A 22,473-nucleotide genomic window follows, 5' to 3' on the forward strand; every position below is an offset into this window, starting at 1 on the left:
ATTTTTAGTTTGACCTGTCTTGGTGTACCAAAGTTTGTGCCTATTTTTTCTAAAATGGACCTAAAAATTATTTTTGACATTTCCTTAATTGAAAAACATGGTCAAGAGTTAGATTAAAACTCCTTGTCTATTTTTTAAAAAATCATGAAAATTTAAGGTATACTATAGAAGCCTATGGGAAAAGAATACAAGACTGAGGCCTATATTTCTATCAAAAAAGATTTCCATATCAAGGAAAATGACATAACTGAAATAGAGTTATCTCCCATACATCATGGAAACAGAACACTAATGCTAGATAAATTTGTATTTGCTAACAACAGAATATTTGGGTCAATAACACAGATTATTATTAAGTTGACATATATACAAATGAAAATTCAGCAACTTCTTTGAATCTGTACTATACTTCATGTATTGTAAAGAGATAACTTAATTACATGTATGGCCTTTCATATCATTACAGTTCAATCTATTTTTAAAAACCTTGAAAAATGGGGAATTTTCAATTGCAATCAAAAAATTAATATACATGTACATGTATTTGTTTGCAAATTAACTTACAGTTGCAGTCTTCAATATTGTACATTTCAATGAAACGTGACTGTAACTTTTAGAAATATTTTCTTAAAGAAATTTAAATGCATTATCTATTTATATGTGTGTATGACCTTCTCAAGATTATGTGAAATAAAATGAGCAAAGATTTTAAACATCCTTTTACATGTACATATACATGTAGATTTAAAAGAAAATTATATACATGTACATACACTTACACATGTACACGAATTTATGTATATAAATATAAAACGATTATTTAAATTTTTCACAAATATTTCTACCTACTTTATCAAGCTTCCTGTCTTCCTTATGTAAAATCTTCCTGAAAGAAAGAAATTTCAATTAAATTAAAAATACAGACATTTAATACATGTAAAACCAAATTTTTATTCCTCAATAGTTACTATATCATATAAATACTGCCCTAAAGTTAGTATACATTCGTACAAGCCTTGAAACATGTGTAATAAAGAAACTACTGTTATACAGTGTACATGTACATGTATTTGTAGTATAGGAAAGAAAACAAGATGAATTAAAAGAGCTTCACCAGTCTATTAGAAAGCTAGATTATCATTTCGAAGAAACTAGCTCAAAGCATAAAGTAACATCATTTATCCCTACATGTACAATGTACAAATGTACAAGTAAATCATGTACATTTTTTGTAAATTTATAACATAAATGTACATACATTGTAGGTAAACGAAATTCTGGTGAATTCCTACCAGCCTAAATCAAATTTTACTAAACACACACATATGGCTAGTTTTGCACCAGATTGAAGCTGATTTATAGTAAATTATTTTAGATCACTCATGTAGACGTACATGTAAAATGTACAGTAGAGTACCAGTACATATTGTACATGTACATGAATGACAAGCAAACACTAATTTACATGTACTTTTTCTTTATCTAAATGAATGATCATACATGTACATGTAAATGTGTAACCAATGGGGTGCAAATGTACATGCAACATGTTATACCATAAACATAAATATAGTTATGTATACAACCATCAACCAAAATTTCAATTTCTTCACTGTGGAGTCACTCATATCCTCCACTGTGACTCCGAAGTGAAAACTAGAATAAAATTGTTCCATTTTTCACTTTTCAATATTTTTTTCTGTCCATGACTGAGAATGTTATTAAACTTCTAGAATCATTAAATATACTTTGGTATTAAGACAGGAGCAGTAAACTACAAAAAAATTCTTGAAATGGTGACTCCACTCATAATGTCTCCACTGTGGAAAGTGGAGAAATCAAAATATGTGTTGACAGAAATGTACATTTTTACATGCACATGTACATCAACATGTACAATGTACATTTTGTATGTGCACTGTTTTCTTACTGATCAAATCCTGTTTGATTACCAAGTTTACACATATTTTGTACAAATAATATACATGCATGCATGTAAAAAATACATGAACATAAATGTACATGTACAAAAAAAAGTACAATGTACAATTTATATATATGTACATGTTCCTATTCACTGGCTAATTTTAGGCTCAAAGGATAACAAAGAGTGAAATACATGCACATCATGTGTACCTTAACAAAATGATATACAAATGTACAGTAACTACATGTACATGTTCAAGATTACAAATGTACACACATTTTTCTAAGCCATGTAACACTTGTTCCTCAGAAGCACATCAAAGGTAAAGTGAAAGTAGAACTAGAATGCAGCCAATATACCTGTATTTGTCCACAACTCCAGGAAATAAATAACAACATCAACAATTTTTAAGGGTATATAGCACATGTATATAGTATTTATGCAATAAAAATCATACTACAATGTATTAAGCAAAAAGGAAGTAATATATGGATATTGACGTCCTACTTTTTACAATGTTTATTGTTATCTGTTTACATTGGTAATGCCTTTCATGAAAAGTTATGAAAGACCCATTACTTGCAATTTTTTGGGAAATTTTAATTAACAAAAAATGAAACTTAGTTGAATCTTCTCTGCAAATTTTACATTTACATCATATTTAGCATATTCCCTTACCTACATTGTACTAGATTTCCATTACATGAATAAATGTAAATGTTAATATACACATGTACACATTAATATAGTGTACTACATACCTGATAGATGAATGTACAGCCTAAACAGTTACATGTTTGTTTACTTACTTATTTTGGCATACACCTTTTACATAAAGGAAAATGAATCATATGGGAAAAGTCATTAACCTCAAAATGTAATTACTGTCAAGATACATAGTGTATAATACCTGACTTCGTTGTATCAATACTATTTAAGATTACTGAGTTACTCAAACATGTAGAATGAATGTACATTGACTTTCACTTTTAAATGACAAATAACATGAACATATGTTTACATTTCATCAGTTTCTAATTTTATATCCTTTCATCAGCAGCTGCACATTGTACATTTATATGTACATTTTGTATGTGTATTAACAAAAAAATACATGTATGTATATGTATCATAAATGTCATTTGAATACACATACTGTATCTTTTAATCATAAATGTATATTTAATAAAGACACAACTGTGATTGATACAGTAAGGAATTTTAATACACTGTAACTCAAAGTATATGTATGTTACAAGTTGAATGATTCCAAACTGACTGCATTAACCACATGCCTAGAAGGTTTTTCTTCTGACTACAGCTTAAGAAATGATCAAAACAGTTATGGCACAAGAAAAAAACATTCGATAGCATATTGAATATGTAATATGTGAGTAATATTCCTTTTGTGTACATTGTAGGTTTAGAGTATTATACATGTACAATGTATTTTGAAAATGTACAGTTTATATATGTTAGGATGTACATCATGTATGTAACAAAATGGTGTGTCCATATTAGTATGCACTATGTTTCTCATAAACATTTTAATGCATGCCAATTTTCTTGACCGAAATTAAAGATTTTTCCTCTAAGAAACTTGGGTATCCTAAATACACAGAACAGCTGTGCAGGTGCAAATTTATTCAGATATGTACATGTAAATTTACACATTGTACATGTATGTGTACAATAACACATGTACATTTCATAATGCATAACTCCTTTGAAATATACACAAAATTATCCATGTAAGACTTACTTTCTTTACCTTAAATCCTTTCATTAAAGTTTGATCTCTGAATTTAAAAATATAATGCATTAAATGCGCTAGTCTCGGCACTAAATATACTATTTAGAGATGGCATAATTTGAGAGGGTTTGACGTTAATAAGTATCAGTAAATCCCAAAAATATAAGTGTATCACTAGAAATTTACTCCTTCCCGCTGATAAATGAATTCCCAAACTACACAAAAAGAGTACATTTTTGAAAGAATATATTTCAAATCCTACAGAATAGAAGCTACGTGTGGGTGTCAACGTGTAGTCTTAATTTGACACACCTAACTATACAACAACAGAACACTATCTCGTGTCAAAGAGTGCACAGTACAATAGAATTTCCTTCTTTGGTACCCTGATATCACACCTTTGTCCTTTTCGCACAGCAGAGAACAGATTACATAATTTAAATTATTTCAATATTTGGAAAAACCAATCACATAACATTATTGAGTTATTTCCCTTTGATTGAGATGTACATGTAAATATAAAATGTCAACGGGAAAATCCGATCCGGATTTAGCTGGCTCCAAACTGCAACACACAGTAAAAATCGAATCCGCCCATGTCTGAGGGCTGAGGTTGTTGTATTTATTCTAATAAATATCATTTTTTTGCCACCGCAAATAAAAAGAATATTTTATATTATAAGCATTTTTTGTTGTTGTTGTTTTGCAACAATTTATCAATGTGGCAGATGTACATGTATTTAAATTATTAGACATTTATAAATACCAGAAATACCATGAATATATGGACTGATTATAAGCTGCTTTATACATAAATATGGTGGTAGCGCTGTTCTAGACTTACCAAAAAATCTTTAAAAAAAATATAATTGACCATCAAAAACTTAAAGTTATATGCTGACCTCCAAAAGGAATTAATATTACACTAGCACATTATTATTTTTTAAAATCCAAAGTAAGAAATATATGTAGCTTATTTTTTAATTACCATACCATTTCACCAATTTTCTTTTTTTTCACAAGTTTTCATATCTGTCCGAGTGTTTTTTTTTTCCATTATCAATGTCGAATGTTAATTGTTCGTGTATAAAACAAAACAACGAAAGCAAAATAAAATATCACAACACAAAAAACAAAAACAAAAAACAAAAAACAAACAAAAAAACAAACAAAAAATCTAAACATAGAAGGTTTATTAAACTTACTCGTCTGCGACACATGTACTTGGCCCAAGTATGCGGTCGAAGCATTTTGTTCAGATTTAAACAATGACCTTTTCGGCATTTCTAAGTATCATGTGGTATCGATTTATAAAAGAAGTACGCATGTACCTTAACCTAAACGACGTAAAAGGGTCAATCGGAACACCTCAGCCTTTCTAGTTACACAAAAGAAAAAAAAATTAATTTTTTAGTGTAGCGGAAATGGCCGAATAGTTCCGATTGGTAAAAGGATATTTTAAAACAATTCGATTGGCTGTTATCAGAACATTGAGGTTTATTATTGTACGTCGTAATAAAGCACACCATTTATTTATGGCGTCATGTGACATTCGAATATCTGACAGCGGCGTTTTTTAATTCCAATTAAAGTCAGGTGGGAGATCTCATATTAAAATATATATTTATTGGGTTGAAGAAAAAAAAAACAAAAACAAAAACAAAAAAAGGACGTTTAATATTATTTTCCTGTCGTCGTTGACGTCCGTTAACTCAAGTTACTTTCCAATTATATCAAAAATACAGTCCAAGTAATATATAAACACAGAGACCTAAAATTACAGGTCGGTCTATCATGAACATCAATATATTAGTCCGGCTGCATATTCGATAGTGGGAGCAACCCCATGTGATCTAACAATGAGAATCACCAATGGAAGTCATTAACCTACATGTACGACCATTTTTGTGGAATCGATATTAAAAACAGTTTTTTACCCGTATAATCTCATACAGACAGCAGATATATGCCTACTCTACAGGCCTCAATACAAATGCACTAAATCACATATGACAATTAAGACTCAAAATTCAAAGAGATTGGGATACGCACCTAACAATGTTACACCTTATATGCACTGCTTAGTTTACCATGCGCCATACTTTATCGAAAAGCATGGATCACTAAAGCCCTTTTCCGGACAGGCCGTCGAGAAAACCAATGACGTAGTAAAGTAGCTTCACCAGAAGAAAAGTAACAAATGGGATTAGTCTGTAAGCTGTTTGTTGGCACGAAAACGGCTAGAGTACGGATTCAGTGACAACATAGACAGAAGTAGACGATACTATGAAAAAAAAAGGCGGAATGGTGGAATGAACCTATTCGAGAGGCTCGAGCTGCAAAGAGGAAAAAAATAAGGGACGAAATTGAAGATATCGATAAAGAAAACCGCAGGAATAAACAAGATGTAATTTTAGAAGACATGACAGAACATGAACTCCGTCTCCATCTTAAAAGCCAACATGGCATAGCCACCAAAGTCAGAAATCGTAAAAAAAAACTCTTAGAAATGATCATGTCAGGGTTTAATTCATAATATGTGCTTTTTTAAGTAACCTTAGTAATATTTCATTATGAAGAACATTGTGTACATTGAAAAACTGCGAATATTATCGTTTTATACGCGTCTGGATTTAATTAATCAATTTGTGATCGGCACTTGAATTTACATAAATCGCTGTACATTTGTTATTGTATATAAAATATATCCCTGGAGGCTTCGGCACAGGGTTTTAATTTCATAAAAAGTTTAAATTCATGCCATCTCATTTTTCTGTTATATACTAATATACATTTACTTTTGAAAATTACTGCATGAGACAACGTGTCTTACACTGTCTTTTTCGATAAAATACACGATACAGGCAACATACAAACCCATGACAAAGCCCTGTTGCTGATCCAGTGTGTTCCGGGGATCGAAACCATTAAAAACAAATTATAACCTTTAATTCAGATAACCACTAATTTTCTACTGTACAATTGAATACAACTATACCAGGTTATATATATCCTCACCCCCACTACCACCTCCCACCCCCGGCCATCCAATTTTGTTGGAATGATTTATTAGTATGGAGCAGAATGTTGGGAAAAAATAGCAAATATTAGCTAAGAACCCCATTTTTCTTGATGCCACTCTAGATGTAATTATCTGCTGATATACAACGGAATCGAGGTAAAACAGGTTAGAAGATCCTGAAAAAACTTAAACAAACAAGCGAAAATCCAATTCGAAACCAAAATATAAACTATAATTAAGAAAAGGAAAAAACGGAAATTGTATTGCATAGAAAAACTGGAAGTATATATACTGGGTGAACGGTCCATTTTAAAAATCTATATGTAAAACTTAATGCCCCCCTTTTTTACTATTTTTTATTTCTGATTTTTCTACCACATTATAATATACTACTGTAACATAGCTTCGAACATATACAGTGTACGTTGTTTATTTAATCCACTGCAATAAAGATAAGTTTATTAACACACAAAGATTTCCGCTGACTTCGTTTATCCTGAACATGTGTGAAAAGATAAGCCATGAAACTGGACTTCAATAAAAAACGACAAAATAACATTTTTTTGCGATCACAAAAAGACACCAAAATTAAAAATGTTAAAATGTTTTTAATTACAGATTTGGAAAGTATATTTAATGAACTATTTTTTAGTATCAGTTAATAGATTTTTGGGGGTCCGGGTCGTGCGTGCTAATTTTTTTTAGATGACCGCTGATGCGTCTCTTCCATTAGTTTCCTTTACTTTCTGTTATTTTAAGATTGGTCAACTTCAAAAAATAAAAGACACCAAAATTAAATATCTTATTCTATTTTTGAAATATACAATATAAAGGGTTTTTAAAGAGAATTAAAGTCATATCAATTAATAAGCTGAACTGTCGTTCACATAAAAGATATAGCGACTTTTTCAAAGTAACTAAAACATTTCCCATTACATTCAATGGTAACTGTAGATTCAGGTAACCGAGGAACCCCTGGGGAGCAAAACTAATTGGCAGCCATGTTTTAGTCCCCCATTCTTGCGTATGGTATGCAGCACCATTTAACCAATATTTAGCACATAAGAAAAAGAAATCGAAGAGGTCTACTTGAGCATTACTTACCAACGCAAAATGGGGACCAGTGTTGGAATCAGAAGACGACTTGGTCTCTCCAGAATAACAAATAACAAATTACCTACTATTGGGAACAATAGCCAAATTTCAAAATCAACTTAAGACACGGTCATTTGATTCCGATTAGGAGGTGGCGTGTAGTTTTGTAAATAAATGTCTTAACCTGGAAAAATTTTGAAATAAATATTTTTGCTCTGCGCTACCTAGAAATTTTTAGAAAATCTTGCCTCCATTTTCAATATTGCAGTTAGTTAAAATAAATAATCTACCGGTATAGCATTTCTGATTTGAAAATTTTGGAAAACAAATATTCCGCCCAAACCAAAACTGCAAGCCCCTTAAAGTACTAGGATAATGTCGATACCATGGGGGATAAATACTACAGGATGACCCGCAGTGTAACATGGACTAAAAAAAACATGTACATGTATTACATGTAGATAAGATCACAGGGGCTTGCTCCCACTATGATATGCAGCCCACTAATATAATAGGTTATATGCTGGTGGGGCTTCATATATGATAGTGGGAGCAAGCCCCTGTGAAAAGATATTGGTTTTCAATCATGTCCCGAAGCAACCAGAGGAGCAACAGTAAGAGACAATTGTAGAGGCCCGATTCTCTTTATGGAGACATGGAAATAAGTAACCATGTACATGGAATCCTTTTTTACTGCAATTGAAAACTTGAAAAGGAAGAAACGTTTTATTTGTTAGTCCGCGAAGCAATTTGCAATGTATTCTTGACAAAAAATGATCTTTATCAAATTATTTGAAAAATGTAAACGAAACAATAAAACTATTACATTTGTAAATTCATAAACTGGGGCATTTGTAACACGCAATGGGTGTAAGAGAAACGGTTACGCAATACGTCCAAAATCGGGACCAAAAATTGACACACTTTGGACATGACAAAGCGCTTTTGGTTTTCAAATTTATAAAAGTTTGATAAAATGACTCAAGTTTTGATTTAGAAATATGACCAAATAATCGAAGGGTAGATTTCATAAGAATTTAAAGGTACTATTAAAACCCACTTTTCGATATTTGACCACACACGTACTAAAAAATCATGTGTACATGCACTGAATACAATATTTATATATAGGTCTTTGGGACATAATCCTTTGTTTATCAAACGACGACATTTTTAAAGTTAGCGCGAAACTCCGTCTGTAATTATAAATACTTTATCTAAAAGTCAAAGCCAAAACGATTTTTAAGACCGTCATCAGAATAACTTTGTGACATTTGTAATTATATTGTACCTAAGAAATACTCGTCTCGACGGAATATGATGACTATTTGCCAGTACTTATAATTACGCTAAAAACTGTTGTTGTTTGTTGTTTGCGTGTGTGTGTTTTTTTTTCCATATTTTAGAAACTAAAAATATAATACATACACAAGTGAAAAATAACAAACCAATAATAAATAAGCTTCGCCGAGCGCAGCATGATACGATTGCTATCGCTTGGGGTAAAATAATGTGGCATAAATGGTCAGCCCGTGGTAAAGCGATGATAAAATGGAGTTTCCGTGATTTATTTCTTAATTAGTTTTTGACACACTAAACATAGGGATGTAAGTCTATTATGAACACATCAACTCATTTGGACACACTTTAGCACACTATTTTGAAATTCGATTTAAGTATAAAGGTCTGCTTTCTGTTTCAAATAACAACCGTTTAGTTTTGTACAATTTTGAAATTACCAATATTCAGAAAAGCTTTGATCTCACTGTTTATTTATTCCATACATTTCTATACAATTAACTTTAACTACATGTATATATAAGTTTTGTTATAAATTTGGTTTTGAAAAAGACTTGAATGCTGAACGGTAGAAAGAACCAGTTTTTTTACGTACATGTAGATAACATATTATATTGGTAACATTCGAAATTGACATTATTTATATTTTTTTCTTCCTGTATACTATGAAAAGGTACTATATTTATATTGTATTTACATATTTATATTTTTTTCTTCCTGTATACTATAAAAAGGTACTATATTTATAATGTATTTACATATTTATATTTTTTTTCTTCCTGTATACAATAAAAAGGTACTATATTTATAATGTATTTACATATTTGTATTTTTTTCTTCCTGTATACAATAAAAAGATACTATATTTATAATGTATTTACATATTTATATTTTTTCTTCCTGTATACAATAAAAAGCTACTATATTTATAATGTATTTACATATTTATTTCAGATTTTATTTCATTCTACTTATTTTTATTTTTTTTTTAATTATTATTCATTTATTTATTCGTTCATTTTATTTTATTTTGGAAATGGGTAGATCGCTAGTTACTAACGCGATGTCTTTCATATAGTTTTAAACATTCATGATTTATCATTTTATGTAACATACCACGGAGAGTGGAGTATTTACAGTTAGTTGTGTTCTTATTTCATTCATGTTCATCGTCTGAATATAGCTGAAATATTGCTGCTCGGACGTTAAACCCCAACAAACAAAACAAACATTTCGTAAAACTATCATTTCCGGTGCGGTGTTCTAGGATATTAAGAAATAGCCTGTGTAATATTTTTGTGGTATGTTTTTATCTCCTTAAAAATGACTAACTCCAATAAACTTATTAACGCACAGTAAATTTGTTAAGTGTAAGTGTTTGTAAGAATCAGGCAAAATGGGTGAAAAATCAGAAACATGCATGTCAAAATCCCACCGATCTGACAATAAAATATCACTCCACGATGCTTTCTCTATTTGAAAAGACCATTATTTGATCTCTTTATTATCGGATTTGCTCAGAATTTTTTCAACAAAATCTTAGAAAAATGAGGTTTTCGACGGAGTTGTCTGCCCTTGAAATGTTCATTTTAGTGCATGTCAATGAATCTCAATGGTATGGAAAATCGTCTGTTTTCCTTGATTCTGATTGTACAAATAGTCAAATTACACTATCAAAAGGATGTTTTTTATGCCATGTTTCACCTATTGCCTGATTTTTACAGGGGCTGACACTTAAGAATTATTCTGTACGACACATGATAACAAAGTCGTTCAACATTTTTCCTTCTTGGAAAAATCAATACTTAGAAAACACATTTTAAAAAAAATTGTTAAAACTGTTAATCTTTATTATTATTTGTATATAGTTTTTATTTATTTATTTATTTAAATATTGTTAAAATGACAAATCACAGCTCACCGCTTCCTCGTCTTTTATAAATGTAATAATGATATTGTAAATCATTCATCCTTTTCAACATACATATTTCCACTTAAATGATTCCACATTAACTACGATCGTAACACGAAAATGTTCTGCTTTTAAAATGAACTTTAAATATATCAAATGCACTCTTTTTACATACTTATGTTGTTTATGGTAATTTTTATCATAAACGCGAAATCCACCTTTCATTAATTCATTATCAACATTTAAGTAACAAAAACTTTTTTGTCTTCCTCTGTATTGTGTGTTCCTTGTTTTCATACTTTTTTTTTAAAAGAAAAATGAAGATTTTTGTAACCCCAAAAACAAGATTATAGCATATGATATGAAAGAATTATCTATTTACACACAAAACCGGGGCAATCAGCATTTCCTTTTTGTATAGTTAAAACTCAAAAAAAGGACACGTATCTACTTATACAAACATGTATCTTAAACATCAACTTAATGTACCGCCTCTACTGTATTTGTAGATATTTTCATTCACTACGATAATTTAAGAATGACTATTGACATACACCAATATGATTGGGTATTTCTGAGTCTGTAGGAGAATCAATCTGAGTGCAAACATATCGAAAAAATATCGCTTGTGACATAAAGGGCAGGGATTGAACGAGTGTATAAACCACGAGTTAATAACTGGGTTTCATATTGAAATATACGCCCTCTTATTATTAATAATTCGCTATATAGAATTTCGTCGAATAAGAAAATTATGTGAATGTATACTCCAATCGGAACTCGCTTTTCAAAAGAAAAAGTTATTTTTAGTGAAGCGGAAATGGCCAAGTAGTTCAAGTTGTGTAAACAAAAGTAGTATTCAAAAGCTGACGTAGACTGACCACGTGAGAGAAAATAACAGAAGTGTTCTCAACGGATTTATTTTGTTTCGGAAATGGTAGTGAAAATGAAAAAAATATATCCTCGAAAATATTCACTCGGAATCTGGCAGCAAAGTTTTGTAACGACTAACAAATTTGGTCGAAATATCTTTGCCTATGTATGTAATTGTCAAATGCTCAGAAGTAAGGATTGATACTGATGTGGTCAAGTGATGTAATCACAACAATTTGAAAAAATTGAAAGTAAATAATCTAAACAAATTCATTGTGCTTGATCTGTAAATGAATAAAAAAATATATTGGTTTCAGCTCCCAATTACATACACACTGAACTCTAGCTGTCTGTTACAGTTTCCTTAACCCTCAAGTATTTCAGCTGAAAATTACAAATACAGCAAAGGCTATTACCGTCTAAGTAAAAAAAGTCTTCTATTTATTCTAAATGTATGAGCGTACCTCAATTAAAAAGGATTGTTTATATTGACCGGCATTTAAAAATTACAAAACAAAAAGTAAGCCTTTTTATTTGAAATCTTCATAACATATATTACACGAATTCAGGAATTAACCACTAACCGTATGTAATCAAGACTTTTAATGGAAGGCGTATAAACAGCAGGCCATTTAAAACTGTTAGGAAATATATGAGTCGACATATTCTTGACCTTACACGAAGCCAGAAATATTTAAGACCAAGCAATTAGTATCATGTACATGATATAGGAAACCATATGAATATGCCATCCTGAAATCAAATGGGATCTGCTTAAAACTAATTATGATAAATGAAAAAATAGATAAATTAGGGAAAATAATTAATAACAAAATAATGTTTGCTTTGTGATTTATAAATAAATCAAACCAATAAAATCAAAATGATAGGAATGATCAAGGGAACCAAGGTTATAGCGGTAATCAAAGAGTAATCAAGGGAACAAAGGTTATAGCGGTAATCAAAAGAATGTAATCCTGGGACAAAGACCAGACATGGAAAAGTAATCAAGGGAACCATAGTTATAGCGGTAATCAAAGGGTAATCAAAGAGTAATCAAGGGAATCATGCTTATAGCGGTAATCAAAGAGTAATCAAGGGAACCATGGTTATAGCGGTAATCAAAGAGTAATCAAAGGAACCAAGGTTATAGCGATAATCAACAGAATGTAATCCAGGGACAAAGACCAGACATGGAAAACAGACATACACAACAAAGAACATATAGTAACTAAAATCATACATACAAAGTAACAAAAGCAAATGAGCAACTCGGACTCTACTAAAAACTGGGAGCATGGACCAGGTGCACCGGTAGGGTAAGCGTCCTCTGCTTTTCTAGGAATATTCATCTTTAAAATAAATTACTCTATAATTTAAACATTTATACTTGAGATTTATCATTCTTATTAGGATGATTAAGTAAAAAAAAATAAGTTGACAAAATTGAGGAAAAATACAAAGAACTATTGGTAATGTAAATGCAGTTTTACCAAAGCGTAAATTTATATTTCACCTTCAGTTTTTTTGTTAAATATATTTGCTTGCTTGTAAAGACAACGATTGCAATATATTCATTTGACATGAAACTGAGTATTGATATGCATACAAAGATTTAAAAAAGCAGATGTCGTCAGTTCTACTAGTGACTTAGTTATTTCTCACAATGTCAGATTTAACTAATTTTAATGAATTATTGTAAGAATGTTAATTTCCTTACTTAATTAAAAACCATGTAATTATACCCTTAATACGAATACCATGAATCAAGCCAGATTTAAAAGAAAAGATAATATGGTAAGTTTTATCGATAGACAAGCAGAAAATCGTTCTTTTTTTTAATTTTTTTTATTTTTTTTTTATTATTTTTTTTTTTTTTTTGGTTGTTTGTATGTTTACTCATCAAACGTCTATATGAAAAACAATAGTTCTAAAGTACCGGTAAATAAAAAGACTTATTGTACATACTTCAAAGGATTCCGACAGCTTCAAGGCAACTTATAACGAATTTACTTGCTCTACTTTCTTTTATACCTTTTGTCTATAGCTAGTAGAAATAGTCTTATTTTTCATAAAACTCCTGACTTCTCATTTGAATAACCAAATTCTGCTGTGGGTATTTTGTTACATAAAAGCCACCGATGAAAATTTATACAAATGGCAAGTGTCCCATATCACACAATCTCGGACAACACGTTACTGATGGGAAAAATCATTCACACTTTCCGACTTAATTATTTACAACCTACGTATTTGTTTTTGATTGGTAAAATCGTAAAAGGGAAGAGGTGCGTGTTACTTTTTTTGACATTATAAATCATATGAATGTTCAAGAAGTGAAAGAAAATTTAATGACTTAATTAATACGATATATCATTGATTAATTTATATGTTTAAATTATAGAATATAAAACTGCATTCAAACCTTAATTTTGATGTCTGCTTAGTATATTCCGACAAAAATTTAAATTATTAATTCACTTTCCAGATACAATATAATATTTGTATGAATTTGAATGAGTTGACCTAAAATAGATCAGTTCAACGAATTGTATTGATCGCCTTCCTCTTGAATTAAACAACCCGTTGTTAAATTGCTTCCGCATATTCCATGGTCTAAATTTAAAACCATATCGAGTCCGGATAATGTGATTTGTGTTATGGATGACTTAACATATATGACTAATAAGGTATGTGTTTATATAATTAAAAAGTTGATGTGGGCAGAAAAAAAATATTGCTCACTTAATAAAGGAATTGTAGAATTTCACATGTTTTATGATTACTCGTCTGTATGGATTGTTATTGTTTATTGATAAATGGGGTAAATTTACTCAACGAATTTTCTCTAAGGTTCAGATTGCACATTAATTGTCAAATATTACAGATTATGTTAGTATATATAACCTTCCATATTGATATATTTTAACTGTATATGGGCAATTTTTTTACATAGCCTACTGACCTAGATAACTGCAAGCCTGGGGATCCATACACCGTTTTTCTACGAATTTCCAATAAAACCGAAACCCAAATGTGATATTGATGATATAGTTGTACTTTAGTACCAATATGGTGTTGAACTAGACCTCATTTTGCTTGAAAATCAAGAATACTATAAACACCAAATTTATGAAAGAAAAAAATAGGGATTGATTTTAAAATATATATATATGAATATGTACTTTCATATATTTTCCACAGGCACTTGGGACCAGGATTTTTTTTTAAATTTTCCTAAAAAATATCATTAAATTATTTTGTTTCCATATTTGAGTAATTATGCGTGTTCTCTGACATGTCCGCTTGCTTTTTATTGCTGTTGATATAAAAGAATATAGATGAAAACTAGACATAGTATAAACAGCAATAAATAGCAAGCGGACATGTCAGAGAACACGCATAATAACTCAAATATGGAAACAAAATGATTTAATGATATTTTTTGAGGAAAATTTCAAAAAAAAATCTTGGTCCCAAGTGCCTGTGATATTTTCTTTGGGAATTATTGAATGATGTCTATAAAATATCTTATTATACAAACCAAATAAAATACAAAAATACCGATCGTACATATTGCAAATGTATGCTTTACACATGTTTCAAGGAGTTACCCCTCAATAGCAGCATTAGAAACAAATATAACGGAAGATCTCAATCCACAAAAAATATTGTATACAAGATGTTCTCAAAACAGAAATTATCGAAATAGGAAACCAAATCCATCACTGATAGGTTCTATCATGTGCAATACAAGGAATGAGGCCTCAATGTTAAAGGTATTTTGCAATTTGTAATAGTGCAAATTTTCATAAATATGATGAATAAAATCTAATATAATTCGGGGTTAGACAAGCCTGACTACTGGGTTGATGAATACCCTCGAGGCTTTTGGATAATACATTATTTAACATCTATTTTATATGTCTGTTAGTACAGTGAAAATTGTCCTAATCGACTCCTGAATAAACTGATAACCTGTTTGAACCAAAGGGTTTGTTATTTTTCATATATTATACAATTTGAACCTGTGTACATCGAATACCTTTCTAAGCAAAACAACTTCTTCCGTCACAAAGGACTTTGGTTTTCAAGGTTTCATTGAAGTTAAAGTATAATTATTTTTGTTCTTCATGTTATGTAAAGCGAGTAAGCACAAATTTAAGTATTTATAATGCGGGAAGTAAAACCTTAAGTATAAACACTCTATAGCGGATGTGATAATACCTTTTATTGCCATTTCCAATTGACACAGTTCGACTTACCCTTCAATTCCCATAGCAAAAATTCAGGTCAGTTTTGATAATAGTGGAATGAGCGATTTTTCGGAAACTTGACTTGTGAAATCAAAACTGCGAAAAAATCACAAACAGTAAAAATATGGTGCGAAATTTCAAAACTTTTTATAAACTTTTGGTATTTAGGCTTCCAGTGATAACCATTTCGGTTTCAAAATTGCATTTACGTTCCGTCGTAAATATTGTTGTGATCCTACTAATCAGAACGAATAGACGAGTGTCGACTGTGGGAATAATATTTACGAGATAGCAGTGTAAATGTTTTCTTTGGAACGTCATACAAGTCTTGCTTATAGAAGTGCATCTTTTGACGATCCAAAAATATGATACTGGCTTTAACTAATCAATTGATAATTTTTCTATGACAAAATATCTTCTTTTCTTTATAGAATAACTTACATTTTCATTACTACATGATACTGTCAGTGTTAATTGAAAGCTCGTAGATGAGTTTAAAGCATAACAAATTTCCCTTTTATGTTGGGCTAGAATTAACTAGTTCTATAAATGGAATTAATCAAATTCATAAATAATTGCCCTACGATATAACAAAGAAAGTTAAATTTGAAAATGAAAAACAGCATGTTTTAACTCTTACTAGCAATACAGTTATTATTCATATATACCACTAAAACCTTAAAAAAAAAACCTTTTCCATTTAAGTAGCACTCCAGCTAAGAATCATGCAAAATACGATACATGGTTAGAACGCCTACATATTTTTATTTTTGATATTTTGTTTAACATACTTAAGTAGACAAAATATTACACGTGACTTTTCATAGACCCCTCGTTCATATGAAATAGAAATCATATAAAATGCACAGTAGAATTTAAAATTTTGGGAGACAATTCTGTGAAGGACACTAAAATACAATAGAAAATTTTGAATTTTTAATGTGAATTATCTCCTAAGAGCAGACAGATTAGAAGAAATAATTATACATTTCATCATATAGATCTACAAGAATAAAGCAACTTAATAACAAAAATAAAAATGTGTAGCCTTTTTTAGGATGTCTCACATTTTACAGAATTTGCATGATTCTTACAAAGACTGCTACATAAAATGTTCTATGATCCGGCATTTTAATTTTATGTACTTATTTCAATTAAACACATAGTCTAGAGGACACTTTCAAGTGCTATTTTATGTCATAAGTTCATGTGTTTATAATTATGTAAACGTGAAAAAATAAGAAGTCTGTTCACTGGCCAGGGCTTCATCCCTTTATCATTATTTTCAAATAATTTCGATTATAAAAAAAAACATAATATAAAATTAAAAAAAACAGACTTTTATCTTAAATTTTTACTTTGTTTCTTTGTATATAGAAAATGGTTAATAACTTAAATGTCTTTAATTATTTTAACAAATTGTACATATACTTTCTGTAAAAGTACTTTTATTCGTGGGTTTCATCTTTCGTGATTTAGGGAATAATTATCAGTTCGGGGATTCTTGAATTCGCGGATTTGACAACTTAATCGTACAAACGAATGGGAAATCTTCTTTCGTTGGGAACCAAATTTCGTGGTTACAAAAGCACGAAAATCACAAAAATTGATACACAACGAACAATAAAACTTCTACAATGACTGTTGAACCTCGACTACATGTACCTCATGCGGATACAAATATTAGACTAAAATATAAGTTTGTCACTTACATGAAGAATTCCAATTCAAATATTACAATTCGTTTTGGGATAAATATATAATTTTGTGTATTGAATTAAATGGAAAAACTAAGTGGAAAAAATGTTTTGGCATTCACATGATAATTATTTACACCGTTATATTTCATATCCAATGGTTTGCAGTTTTATTATAGTTTTTTTCTGGATTTAATATCTCGTTTATCAATTGTTTTTAAAATATTTTCCTGATAGCCGGAAAATTGCTACATAAAGAGTTAATTACAGTTAATTTAAGGAAATTGTATTTGATTCTGACTCCTTTTTTTTAAATGACAATCTTGTCTGAGGCCATTGTTGTGTTTAAACTAAACAAGTTTTTGTTTAAAACAGAGCGATCTGGATACAAAAAAATATGTTCAAACGGATGTCTGCCTTAGACGGGGATGGTTTAATTTTTTTTATCGTTTTTATCTTTATTTGCACAATTCTTAAGTAAACCTGTTCTTTTAATAAACTTTCATATTGTTCATCTTAGTAATACTTAATATGGTATGTAAGTCTCGTCACGTGACTCCGTGATTTCATGAGATTGGGCCCTCGTCTGCCATACAAATGCACGGAGATTCGTCATTAACACGTCAATGGGTTCAATATTAAAAACAAAATATTTTTTTGTGTAAGAATACTGATAAAAAATGACAAATATCTAGTTCTGCAAGATAAAAATGTTAACGAGACTTACGAATCCTATTACTTATATTTAAAGAAAATTAAATGCTGATAACTAACCTTAACAATGGCAGTTTTTATTTTAAAAAAAAACGTGAATGAGTTGGAATTTTTTATTGATATATTGTAAACCGGGAAATTTTCGCGATTTCTACGGTCAATAGAAATTTCGTGCAGTTTTGAATTCGCGATCATACCCCAAATCGTATTAAAAATTAAAAACAACGGTTTATTTTTTGCGTTAAAGGTCTTACCGCGAAAATAGCGAAAATACAACTGCCACGAAAACTTGACGGTTTATTGTTCTCAGAAACTGAGGCAATTTGTAAAGATAGTTTTAACAAGAGTTGTACTTCAAGGCCAATTTCAATACAAGTACAATTATTAACACATGCAATTTATGTTACATTATCATTGTTTGTATGCTTTCTCTGTAACTGTTTATAGTTTATGGAAATATAGTAAAGTAAGAAAACAAATTTATTTTAACATAAGATTGACTTAGTTGTCTTTTCAAAACGTTTAGAAGATTAAGGGGCTAAAAAGAATGAGAAATGGAACATTTCAATTGGAGATAGAGAAGGGTGGATATCGAACAATTGGAGATAGAGAAGGGACGATATCGTTCAATTGGAGATAGAGAAGGGACGATATCGTTCAATTGGAGGTATAGAAGGGACGATATCGTTCAATTGGAGATAGAGAGGGACGATATCGTTCAATTGGAGATAGAGAGGGACGATATCGTTCAATTGGAGCTAGAGAAAGGACGATATCGTTCAATTGGAGGTATAGAAGGGACGATATCGTTCAATTGGAGATAGAGAAGGGAAGATATCGTTCAATTGGAGATAGAGAAGGGACGATATCGTGGCATCCTATCAGACAGACGATTTTGTAAACTGTGCAAAAGTGGATAAATAGAAACTGAAAACATTTCTTAGTTCTCCCTTTTTTTTTGGAAAGGAACACTTTGTCTAACATGATACAAGCAAATTATGACAATAATTTTTCATTTCTGACCAGCGAAGAGAAACTAATAATCTTGCTCACTATGGACAGTAATTATACAATTGACATGAAAAAAAAACTAATATATTTCAACATTTAAATAAAGTGAACAGCTGAAATTCCATAGGCATGTTCTGTATTACACAAATAGATTACCCGTTTATATTGTTTTATGAACAATATCCTATTTTAAATGCTTTATACTTTGGATAAGACATATATAGTTTATTAGATTCCGTAGATTAAAAAAGAATTAAAAAAAAACATTGGAAATTAAAATTGAAGATCTACGGAGGACAAAAAAAATATATGTAAAGGCAAAGATACCATCCTATATGTCTCAATGTACCACCCGCCAAATTAAGGGAGATAACTCTGTAAATGACACCCAAATACAATAGACTCCATTGAATTTTCAATTTTGATTATCTCCTAAGAGCAGGCAGATTTGAATGAATAATTACACATTTCATAATATAGACCATAAAACAACTTAATTACAAAAATAAAAATATGTAGCCTTTTTTTTTGGGGGGGGGTGTATCAAATTTTCACATTTTGCATGATTCTTACAAAGACAGCTACATAACAGCATGGCAGCGCATTATCAACAAAATCAAATGTTTCTCAAAGACAAAGCTAACAATGATATTAATTTACTCCAAAAAGTTCGATTCTTTAACAGTCCTATAATAAAAAGAAACATCACAAAACACTTTGACCAAGATATCTATCGTTATCTTTTCCCAGAATTTATTTTACTTCCATATACTGCGATTATCAAAATATTTAAAATGTTGTGAAGGCGGATTAAATACATCTGTCATTTCCTAAGATCATACAAAAAAAACTAAATGAGCACAGAAATGTCAAATAATTAAAAATTTAAGGACGAACTTCCACTTCTTAACCGGTAAAACTAAGTATTTTCAAGTACTATGGAATTTTGATTCGTTGATAGTAAGGGAACAGTATAAACCTATGTATACATGTATTTATGCATATACCTATATACTTATATATAAAAAAATAAACGATCTGGACCTTTGCCAAAAAAATTTCCCTGAAGGATAACTTTTCCCGGAAACATTACATTTATTAACTTCAAGAATTTTTCGAAGTCGCAGTTGATTGGTCAAAATTTGAGGACTTCTATGTCTTAAAATTAGTACATTGGGTACATTAGGTGTATTCAATTCAGGTTAAAGATTTATTTTTCTTAAAGATTTTAAAACAGATTTGATCGAACAATATATTGTTTGCAATTGAAAGAATATAATTGAATTGGGACAATATTCGAATACTTTTTGTTTAATCTTCTGCCTATTAGTCGAACTTCATGTAATTGTAGAAACATTGCTTTACATTATAAAGTTAGAATCACATTGTTCAATCCGGCATTTTATTCACAATTATTGTCTTGCCTAGATTTCATAAAAAAAATTCTCAAATTCAGAATTTCCCCAAATTTTCATTTTAAGCGATTTGATCGGTAGAAATTTGAGTTGAGGAAGAATTTGAGGAAAACATCAATTTTAGATTTTTAATGAAACCAGGCATTGATTCTGAGAAGAGCTTCAATTTTTTGAGTTGTTTCTACACTTAAATCATATAGCTGCATATGCATTGCAACACAGAATACATTGTATTAAGTTGTTGAGCTAGTTAACGTTGCGAACGATTAAAAAATGTGTTGTGGTATTTATTCTATTAAAGTGTATTTTTACCCAAATGACATGTTTGGCATCCTTTAAAAACTTCGAATAATGTTATTTTCAGATTTCTTACGGAACAAAGATATACAAAGGCTGGAAATAACCTAAAAGTTTGGATAAAATGTATTACTCAAAGTTGTTCAAACTTGTGCTCCCAATTACTACCAAATTGGAATATTAGAGCAAAAGACACCGAAAATTTATAAATATCATGATTATTGATCTCTGCTTTAATCTAAAATGTAGAATCTGTAGTGAGTATTAAATTTCAATAACACCAGAAAGTAAAATATGCGTATTTTGCGGGAATGAATGCAAAACAAATGTACATATAAAATTTTGAAACAAAACAAAATTTGAAGATAACATATACTTTTTGTTTAATCTAATTTTTTTTTACAGTAAATTTGTGTTCTTTTATAGAAGAAAATAATCTAAGCATCTTTAATATATTTTATCAGTATTTGAATAAATTCGATGGAAATTAAAATTTTGATCAATCAAGCCCACTTTTGTCTTCATTTATCCCATCCCTTTTGGATGGTTCTATGTTATGTACTGAGGATAACAAGTCAACGGAAGAACATACTATAGCCAATATTAAAAAAAGTATGCATACAAGATTGGCATCCAACACATATGTTACGGAAGGAGTTTTGATATGTTAAATGGAAACGTTTGCTTAATTTTTTGGTTACTTAACAATTTGGATGTTTTCAATTCCATTTAACTTCACCTTTTTTGACATACATTCAGAATGTAACGCTCTCCTGAGGAAGTGTTGATTTTAGAAGAATCAAAACTTCCTTCATATTGACACCGGGACATTTCTCCAACACACGGTTAGCATATGGAAAGGCAGTGTGAAGTCATCTTATCCTATTTATTAAGAGAATTTGACAACTAATGGAAAACACTTATTTACATGTTTCCCCAATTACTTCTACTAAACTGAAAGTTATTTACATTAATGTTTGAATGAATGCGCTGCTTTTATTTTTGAGGTACATGATAGAACCAAGTCAGTGTTCTGAATACATGTTCATCTAAACGATACACAATAATAGTCGAAAAACAAAATCAGGATTCTTCCTATACAACTTTAAACTTGCAGTCGTACTTAAGATTTATATACTTAATGAGACTTATACATTAATCTTGTGTGAGTATTTCAACTAGTGAACTAAGTTCAACTGAAT

General features: G+C 30.1%; 1 protein-coding gene across 9 annotated transcripts in view; it reads right to left on the bottom strand.

Annotated features, from left to right (window-relative positions):
• Positions 1-22,473, bottom strand: part of LOC148612165 (uncharacterized) — an 85,597-nt gene that overhangs the window by 12,666 nt on the left and 50,458 nt on the right. For 3 of the 9 annotated variants that reach the window (XM_088593358.1, XM_088593362.1, XM_088593363.1), the window contains one exon: positions 850-886. The gene's annotated coding sequence lies outside the window, so the exon portion shown is untranslated. Of the gene's footprint in view, positions 1-849; positions 887-3,689; positions 4,575-4,885; positions 5,010-14,306; positions 15,091-22,473 lie in introns of those variants that run through there. The other 6 variants (XM_088593361.1, XM_088593354.1, XM_088593360.1 and 3 more) reach the window with 6 other exon arrangements.

The sequence above is a fragment of the Perna viridis genome, chromosome 7, assembly GCF_037379345.1.
Source record: "Perna viridis isolate PV_CMFRI_1.1 ecotype Kerala chromosome 7, ASM3737934v1, whole genome shotgun sequence".
Classification (NCBI taxonomy): domain Eukaryota; kingdom Metazoa; phylum Mollusca; class Bivalvia; order Mytilida; family Mytilidae; genus Perna; species Perna viridis.